This window comes from Amblyomma mixtum, chromosome 1 (genome assembly GCF_055824585.1).
Source record: "Amblyomma mixtum isolate Tamu chromosome 1, ASM5582458v1, whole genome shotgun sequence".
NCBI classification, from domain to species: domain Eukaryota; kingdom Metazoa; phylum Arthropoda; class Arachnida; order Ixodida; family Ixodidae; genus Amblyomma; species Amblyomma mixtum.
This window is the reverse complement of record NC_143012.1, coordinates 173,742,724-173,752,707: the sequence shown is the minus strand read 5'-3', so window position 1 is coordinate 173,752,707 and position 9,984 is coordinate 173,742,724. Positions and strand designations below refer to the sequence as shown.

The window sequence follows — 9,984 nt, the reverse complement described above, 5'->3', positions numbered from 1 at the left end:
CGAGTTGTTGGTAGAAGCGATAACAGCCATACAAATTTCCTCCCATAGCCGCTTTGCTGCTGCTCTGGAGTTCGCCTGGCCTCTGCTATAGCTCCGCTCCTGAAGGGGTCGCGGAAACCGAGCATATATTTATTTCCCTATGACGCGGGGTTCAGAGTAAAACGGTGCCGAGGGTAGCACCTAAGTGCTGGCCAGTTTCGAAGCGCATTCAGCTACAGCATCTATGTGAAATCGGCTAGGTTTAGCGACGACAAGGGCAGCCAGCGAGCAGCGCACAGTTCGTCGCCCGGCGCGATCGCGGGCGCCGTCGTTGCCGAAAGCTCGGCTCGCTCAATGATTCGCTCCGTAGCTTGCGAATCGCGCACGCAAGGCTGGAAAATCGAGCAGCGACTGGCCTGCGATTGAGCGAGCCTTTATGCCCACGTTTGCAGCACAGGTGAACAAATTTAGCACACATGTATGCATGGAATCGGCGGCGTTGCGGCGATTCTTAAGCTCGTCCTCGACGCCATCATCACCGTTCGGGTAGACCCGAACATATCTTTATTTCACTACGAGACATAGTTCACAATAAAACGTACTTACAATGCAAAGAGTAGCACCTCAGCGCTAGCCAGTTTCAAAGCGCTCTCAGCTCTGGCATCGAAGTGAAACCTCCTAGGCTTAGCTACGAATACGGCAGCCAGGGAGCAGGCCGAAGCTCGTCGCGCGGCGCGCTCGCGAGCAGCGTCATAGCTGAAAGCTCGGCTCACTCAAAGATTGGCTCAGAAACTTGCGAATTGTACTCGCAAGGCTGGCAAATCGAGCAGCTAGCGGCTGACCTGCGACTGAGCGCACGTTCGCAGTACAGGTGAACAACAATTAGCGCACGAATGCTTGGGATACCGGCTGCGTTGCGGCCACGTTAAGGCGATTCTTAAGCTCGTCCTCGACGCCATCGTCACCGTACGTGACACACAGGCTGAGAACTTGAATTCGAGTACGTGCTAAAGTAAGCTGCTCGTATTTCTCGGAACAATCTGAACTCGAAAAGACAGTTGCTTCTGTCGGCTTCCATGCATGTGGGCTCTTGCTAGTGAAAGTACACTCGAACAGGATGCGGCGAGTGCGGGCCGCTGTTGCATATAAGCTAAAGTGTGAAGCAAGTATCGTCGTAGTTCCGTAACGCAGTTGATATCACAGTAATCCGCTTGTACGGGTCACATTTAAGCTCTGTTTCATGTAGATCTCCGTCGACCATGCCAGTGTCGCGTAGAGTAATGCATCGCAGCTGCTCTTTGTCCTACCGCTCGCGTCGAACATATCCTTGATATGGACCAGTTTGCGATACGGTGCGTTTCTTTGCCTTTTTTGTCGCATTTAAGGGATTTTCGCTGCCGTCAATCGAAATTGCATTCCGTCAACAGCGTCGTCTGCGCCGTCGTCTGCTAGGACACCCGGGGATGGGATCACAGGATCGCAGCTTCTACAAACGACATGTCAGCAAAAGTATCTAAAAGCCCTTTGGTATTCGCATTTAATAAAGAAATAAAATGAAAAAATATAATTTGTTTTTGCTGCGAACACAATTCAAATATTAGTAATAAAAAAAGCGCATTTGTAGGTTTTTTCAACGAAGCAAAACTGCAGCCGTCGTCACGTTTTGTGTTATTTGGGTTTTCGTAGCATTGTTTGAGTGCTCGTGCGGTGGACGTGTATGAAGAACACAAGTGTGTTTTGGAAACCAACGACGAGAATTACGCCCTGTCAACACTGGTGATTTTGAACGGGTAAAGCCCTGAAGAAAGGTAGCGCTACGACTTCTTGTCATCTGGAGAGGCAACGAAGAAGAATGTGCGGTTTTGCTAAGCCTTGATGAGCCGTCTGAACGGTGAGTCCCGTGTACGTTTCTTTACTTCTGATCTCTATTCGCACGCGTTATTAGTGTGCGCCTATATAGGGATGGCAGTGCAGGCAGTCTGCGTGCGGTTGCCTCAGCTATAATGCGTTAACGGCGATTCACACGACGGCCCGTTCGCCCGCGGCCCGCGCACTACGTATTCATGCGTCACCACATTGAGAGGCGCGCTGTCGGCCGCGGCAGCGGGCGAACGGAAAATCGTGTGAATCGGCCTTTACCAGAAAAGAACGGGCGTATAGGCCGCATGGCAACTGTTGCTGCATAGTCTCTATCTGCGTTTAGTACTCGGGTGCCGCGGTAAATAAAAATGCCACCAGTTATCACAACAGAGTTATGCGGTCGCTTGCTAGCGCTGCGAAAAACAACAATGTTTACTACATTCCAATAGCATAGATTTGTGCTACATAGGAGAGGATGATGAGCGTGCAGTGCCACGTTAGAGAGCGCTCTTGCTAGGCCAGCTGCGGACAGACAAGGGGACTGACAACGGTCGAGTTGCCTCGCGGCTGGTGCCCGTCGGTTTGATTTGTGCTACTTAGAAGATGACGATGAGCGGCAGTGCCGCGCGACAGAGCACTCGCGCTAGGCCAGCTGCCAACAGACAGTGCTCAGTGTGTGTACTCGTGGGATTAGTGCTTACGCCTTAATATTTGTCATACAATTTTTTCGGGGACAATGATCGCGTGTAAAAGGCTGGGGCATATCCCTTGCCTAGTCATTTGTAAATTTTCATCTGTGCTTCCCCATGGAACAGAATTTGACACAGTATTATGTCAAAGTTAGATCGTTCTTGCGTCTGCCCTGAGGTGTAGGTGTCGATGCTTCCTCGCCTTCAGATTTTGAGAACTGTTTGGGATGCAACTGCGCACTTATTTAGGATTTCAAGCTTTTTGCTATATCCCTCGTTTGTGCGGCCCGCTTTCAAGTCGTTCACTATATTGGTGATGGTCTGTTATTGATTTTCACTTTCTCTTATTTATTCTTGGTTGACTGCCACCAGCTGTGCTGCCGGCGATTCTCCGCGCTCGGAACTATTCCCAGGCACGAGACCCTACCCACAGACCTCCCTGCACCACACTCACCAGTTTTCTTCGGTATTTTTTTCCCTTGCTCTTACTTGCATTGCCACTGGGCAGTTTTTATTTCTGTGCAGATTTGTTAAATGCAATACCAATTTTCGTTTCATGCTGTGATGTGAGATATCGTGCTTCTTGCTAATGAATGCATGCCTTTTCCATCCTCTCATCATTTGTGCAAAGCAGACGGGTCTACTGGTCGCTACGTTCAATTTAAAAATACCTTCGGTGCTGCTGCAAAGCACCCTAGTAGTAATAAAATCCTGTGCATGCTATATTCGAATAGTTACGCTCTTTTCATCATGCATAAAAATAGTGGTATTCCAGCCTGCTCATCTTTCTATGCGGGTGTGACAGTCATGTAAATCTACTAAAAAAATGTATATCGGTGTATCACATACAATCTGTTCATTTCTTTTGTCATGGGCCCTCTCATTGCTTTTTGTGTTCCTATGTTACTACCTTATTCTAATTTATGAAGCAGTAGACAATTTCTTCTCTTGTCATTCATGACATTGTTACAGCCAGTGACAACAGTTGCTCTGACATATTTATTTGCAGTTGCCAGCTGCCAGTATCTACTGGGCCATTCGTGCTTCCAGCTTTTGGCTGTGCTATCTCTCCTCAGCTGTTTGTGGTAGGTATTGTTTTCCAGTGATGCATACCTTACCTGCCTATTTAGAAAAATTTCGTAGACGTAGGCTCACAGCCGGGTTTAGAAATGCATGCAGAGCTCTACGTGCACTTAGCAGCAGTACCTCCCTGTATAATCACATGAATCTGATCCTGAATTACATGAATGTAATTACATGATCTGTATGAAATAGTCGCTCATGAAGCTTTTGACTGCTGCTGTTAACATAATGGAATTTACACTGCTTCAGGTGCAGAGACTATTTCACACATGTTGCCTCTTATGCATATGTGCCCTCTGAAAGGGCGAACATATTCCTTTATCCCTTTAAAAAACATTGTGTTCTATCATGATGCTTTACCGGTATTTCTGGTGTATAGACCAAAATGTCACTCAGTATTGTAACATGAAGCGGGAACTCAGTTTGTCCAATGTTTTAGAGGTAACACGAAGCGGGAACTGAGTTTGTCCAATGTTTTAGGGATCCTAAAACATTGGACCAACACAGTTCCCACTCGAGTTATTGATCACTTCGCTCTCGCCCTACCATAAGCTTGCCGTCCAGGTTGGACAAATTGATAGAGCGACTGCTCCAATGAAGTGATGGTTCTGAGTTCGAACACCGGACCAGGACGAATCTTTCTTTAACTACGAAGTTTCTGTGAAAGCTGTATAGCTTTCCTTTGTAGCCATTTGGCTGTGCTCGAGTGGATGTCAATGAGTAATTACTCCTTATTACAGATCTTTTGTCAACGCCAAACTTATTCAGTAGCAACAAATAGTAGAAGGGTAAAAGCATGCTGCTCCCAAAAATTCGTGAAGCATGTTATAAAATGTATGCTGTATTGTTTTAACTGCTGCAAAGAAATAACGGTGATGTTAGATGCCCAGCCCCTATTAGGTAAACGTAGCTCGCAATTAACACAGTGGATGGAAAAGAAATATGGACTTCAACCCTCACGACGACCCTCACCCCAGTAAAACAAAAAGTGCCAGTGTTGCCATACTTGAGAGCTTTGCTCTTTAAAATTCCAGTAGACTGCTACTCAAAGTTGACAAAAAAATGCGTCTCGTTTTCTGCATGTGCATTCCACAGTGCTGGTGCCATTTTCACTGGCCATTGACATTCAGTCGCATGATGTGCACCCCGCTCCTCGAGTTGATTTTGTTTGTCTTGTGAACCTGCCGTCAAAATCAGTGCAGGATAATGCTTCCCCAGTTGATCTGCAGTTAACCTTGTCCTTTGCCAGCTGCTGTCACCCTTTCTCCACAGAGAAGGGCGGTGGGAGTCCAAGCCAGGTGGAGTTGAAATATTTGACTAGTAGTGGACAGGGATCCTGCGGTTTGTTGAGTACACAGGCAAATTGGAGACTTATGGAAGAATTTTTTTACCAGCCAAAAAAGACGCATACACAAGAGAGAACCGCACAGGACAAGGGCTGGTAAAAGCCGTAGTCCTCTGTGGTTCTCTCTTCTGCATGCGTGTTCCTTGGCGGGTAAAAAAATTCCTCCGTAAGTCTCCAATTTGCCGGTGTCCTCCACAGATTGGGATCCCTGTCTGTTACTACAGGTTTTCCCACTGAATTTAATCCTAGTGCCAGCATAAATAATCTGAGTGCCGACAGATATAATCTGCCTGCCATGTAATTTAATCTCAGTGCCATGCACTTAATCTAAGCGCCAGCGTATTTAATCCAAGCGACAACTCGAGCAATGGCATCGCCAGCCAATTTAATCCTAGTGCCAACGCAAATAATACAAGCGCCAGCTGTTTTAATCCAGGTGCCAACCAATTTAATCCGCATGCGGAAAACGAATGCGGTAGAAGATTCCAGAGCGCAGAGCACGAATGCCAGAAATAAAGCGAAGTTAAGATAATTTCTGAGACAATGCAAGCCTGTGAGTCACATCTTCTTCTTCACCTCTTTATAATGGCACATACCCACGTGGGGGGATTGGCCAAGGTGTAGTGGTATACATAAGAAAATTTTCATAGGATTAAACGTGAATTTTGAAAAATGTATTCATGAAAAACGACAGAAGAATATTTGAAGTGAAATAACAAAGAACATTTTGGCGAGAATAATAATAATTAAAAAAAAAACAAAAAAAAAACTCCGAGACTTTTAAAGGAGTTAGCAAATCAACCTACCAGTTGCAATTATGTAATCATGTAGATTCCCACAAATTGAACTCAAAGCAAATCCTTTGGCGCTCGCTCCGAACGATAACAACACTGGCATAGATAGCGGGAGCCCTAACCTGGAGAGAGGGACCTCCAGGTAAATCTTTCTCTGAAGTGCGAACTTTGGACAGTAGAGCAGGAAATGGTCCACAGATTCAACGACCCCGCATGAGTCACATAGGTTTGTTGGAGACCACCCACATCTGCATAGGTATAAATTTAAACTGGGAATCCTGCACCGCAGTCGCGTCATTGATACCTCACACTGCCTGGTTTTACACGAACGGACGTTCCATTTATACGCTAAGTGCTGATAATCAGCAGTATTTAGTAGGGGATCGCGTAACCTGGCTGATATGTGCTGGAACCGCTGAAACCTGGAGATCGCCAGCAGACTGAAATTCGGGACGGGATGCGTTACTGGCCCGTCAAGAGCTGACCTTGCTAAATAATCAGCCACCTCGTTGGAATGAATGCCTGCATGACCAGGAACCCAGACAAAACGGACCTCCTTTAAAGTGGAGTCACATTCTTCTTCTTCTTCTTCACCTCTTTATAATGGCACATACCCACGTGGGGGGATTAGTCACATTCTCATGAACGATTTCGTTTTCTTCGCATACCTTGCAACATCAAAGAGCCACTGGCAGCTGTTAAACCTCAGTATTTGATGCAACTCTTGGGGCTTGTGACTGTCGTGTATTAATTAGTTGGGTAAGCACCGCTGATTATGGTTTGGTTTGGTTTTATGGGGTTTAACGTCCCAAAGCGACTAAGGCTATGAGAGACGCCGTAGTGGAGGGCTCCGGAAATTTCGACCACCTGGGGTTCTTTAACGTGCACTGACATCGCACAGTACACGGGCCTCTAGAATTTCTCCTCCAAAGAAATTCGACCGCCGCGGCCGGAATCAAACCGCTGATTATGGGTTGTCTTATGCGCTGAATCTGCATGCTAGTTACAATTACGGCCTTCATACTGTTTTCATATTACCGGCCGTTTTCATGCAACCGGTGCGAAATGTTTTCGGGAGGCTCTGATAAAGATTCAACACCACTAGCAGAAACAAAAATGGAGTAGTGTAATACAGAGTTCTTCCAGGTGGGACGAGTCATAGAGCCGGAGTAACGGTTCTTCACTTTACGGTTTATTTAGTTTTAAAAGGGAAAGTGAGCGAAGCTATACCGGAGCTTACAGCCTAGGTCAAGAATAGCTACTGGCGGCTGCCTTATAGCGGTGTTAACAATCTAGGTAGTACAAGCACAGAAGGGGCCGTCTTTGAAATGCAGTTTTATTTTCTGTAGGACATTAGGTGGCGCAAAGTGTGACCTCACACTTTTTACATGTCATCTTCACGCAAAGCTGCTGGTATAAAAGAAAAGTTATGGCGGTCGAAAGCAGCGCACTCTTCTCGTTGTACTTGCTGCATACAGTGTCGAGCAGCGTCGAGCAAAAAACTGCGCCGGTGCTCCCTTTTAGTCAGTCCGGGCGGAGTGGAGAGCGCCAAGTCTCTCCGCTCGCTGAGGAAAGATTTGACTTCAGACTTGAACTTCGAAAACACTTCCTCTATAGGGTTAAAAAATGGGCTGTAAGGAGGCAGCCTCTTGATTGAGTGCAGCTGACTGGCCAGGATTGCCTGTTCCGCATGGCTGTGAGCGGGGGTATTATCAAAAATAAAAACGGCTTCTGAACCAGGCTCTTCACTTGCGACACGGGCTGATATATCGCTCAAAAATTCGTTAAGAACGACCCAGTGAACCTTGTTGACAGCCGTCCAATGTATGACACCATTTGCTGACATACAGGCGATAATGTTAAGGTTTGCGCCTCTGGTGCCAGTCGTCGTCTGCACTGTAGGTTGCCCCTTAACCGCACGGCCGAAGCACCTTGAACACCATATGTTATAGTTGGTCTCATCAACGTAAAACCTGCACAAGTGGGGTCCTTCACACTGCAGCCACTGCGCATATGCTTTGCGGGTGCGTTTCACGTCATCTCTGTTACGGTCGATCGACCTCTGAGTCACCAACTTCATAGAGTAGCCATGCGCATCCAGTAGGCGATCAATGCTGCTTGGGCTGATGGCAATTCCGGGCAATTCTTCCACCGCCTGCTTTATTTGCTTTAGCGTGAAAGCAGGGTGGTTGTCCACAATATTTTTGAGAGCCGCTACAACCTCATTTCCGAATTTCTTCGACGTTCCGCCTTTCTTCAGCACCTCTCTATCGGTAGCTGCAATGGACCTTGCTGTCTTTAAATTGATTCCCAGCGAGTCGGCCATTTTTTTTCACATCTCCTCCACGCCTTGACACATCGAGAATTCTGGCCCTGTCATGTTCAGAGACTTTGCTGTTCTTTCTTCTTGGTGCATCTGGGGGCTTGAATGGCGGTCCTCGTTTTCGGTGTAAAATTATGACGTAAGAGCACGGCTCATCGGCTTCCATGGAAGAAAATACTGCGCGTTAATATCCATGTGAGATCAAGGAAAAGTCGTACACTATCACCTGCTTATAGTATACGAGTGCGTACCACCACCGTTCGGCTCTACTCCCTTGTGCAAATTCAGCCACAATGCGGCACACACAAAGCCGTCTGCTTTGAAACTTTCTTGTCTTCTGTGTTTTTAACAATGCTCTTTTACGTGCCTGAGAAATAAATCTTATTTCTTGAATAAGCAGACGACAATCCACAGGAAATGGAGGCGCAAAACTTGCCATCTGCTTTAGAACTTTCCATCATTGGCTGTGTACCTTTATTTCACACGAAACTACGTAGGGCTAATCTAAGGTATGGTTTATTAACACTTTCTTTGACTATCTCACAAAATAATCGCATCTTTTATTGAAGACAGTGGATTCAATGTTCCATTATTAACAGTGTGTGCATTTGTGCCCTCCTCCGTTCTATGGTCCTAATAAAGAGCCAGTAAGCCATAGCACTGAGCCCCTGTGCAGCTTTTTAATGCTGATATTGTGCGCTTTAAACGGCGCTTTAAAACACTTGTATCAAAGCAGTGTTGGTTATAATATTGATGAAAGCTATGCAATATGTGGAAACTTCGCGCAGGCATCGCATGGTTTGAAAAATTATCTTATCTTTATTCCTGGCATTCGTTTTCTATGCTTTGGAGTCTTCTACAGCATTCGTTTTTCGAGTGTGGATTGAATTGGTTGGCACCTGGATTAAAACAGCTGGCGCACGTATTGTTTGCGTTGGCACCGGGATTAAATTGATTGGCGCTCGCATTGTTTGAGTTGGCGCTTGGATTAAATACGCTGGCGCGTGGATTAAATGTTTTGCACTCGGATTAAATTCATGGCAGGCAGATTATATTAGTCAGCGCGTAGATTATTTCCACTGGCACTAGGATCAAATTATTTGGGAAAACCTGTAGTCAAATTTCACTACTCCACCTGGATTGGACTCCCACTGCCCTTCTCAAACTTTTGAAATCCTGTTGCCCTAGCAGATCATCAGCTGTTGGTTGTATTACTTTCGCTTCAGTGAAATTTGACATGTAGCGGACAGGGATCCTAGAATTTGTGGAGTACACAGGCAAACTGGAGACTTATAGAATTTTTTTACCAGCCAAGGAAGACGCATACACAAGATTCGTTGTCTGTGTTTCACAACTGAAAGTTCTAAATGCGTGCAAAAGTGTATCGTGCATTCGCACGTATTTTGAAAACTCAATTTTTGCAGCATTAGGTTTTCGGAATTGGAGCTGTAGCATTGCCGCCACAGAATCCCGCTCGTTAACAAAGCGCACACATATTTGCTAGGTATATATTCGGTATACCGCAACCAGTACACGTCACTGTTTGGAAGGTTCTGTCGTGAAATTTCTGATTGTGCAAGGTAGCTTTTCTTTTAAATTCAAGCGCTCTCTATTTGCTTTTTCCTGTGCATATTCATCGGTCGTTTCAATTCGGAAGCGTTGGTGCTGCAAGACGTGCATACGGAAGCTACGTTTGTGCACAAAGCTCCTGAATTTTTGAAAGCGCAGCTCTGACAGTTCTCGTTGTCATAAATAAGTACAAAGCAGCCTAATCTTTTTGGACACACCATTTCATGCTCTTAGCTGTTTCTGAGAAACAGGCTGCCTTTTTTTCTGTTTTTGGTGTGAAACATTCCTAACAACTTCTTTCTTTCTCGATGCACAGATAGCCTATGCATACACGGGCAGCTT

The 9,984-nt window shown here is 45.9% G+C and overlaps 1 long non-coding RNA gene across 1 annotated transcript; it reads left to right on the top strand.

The window, feature by feature from the left end:
- Nucleotides 1-974: 974 nt before the first annotated feature.
- On the top strand, nucleotides 975-3,657 carry LOC149369853 (uncharacterized). Its single transcript, XR_016290277.1, has 3 exons — nucleotides 975-1,870; nucleotides 2,901-2,994; nucleotides 3,538-3,657. It is a non-coding gene; the product is annotated as an uncharacterized LOC149369853 (long non-coding RNA).
- The last annotated feature ends 6,327 nt before the right edge of the window (nucleotides 3,658-9,984 follow it).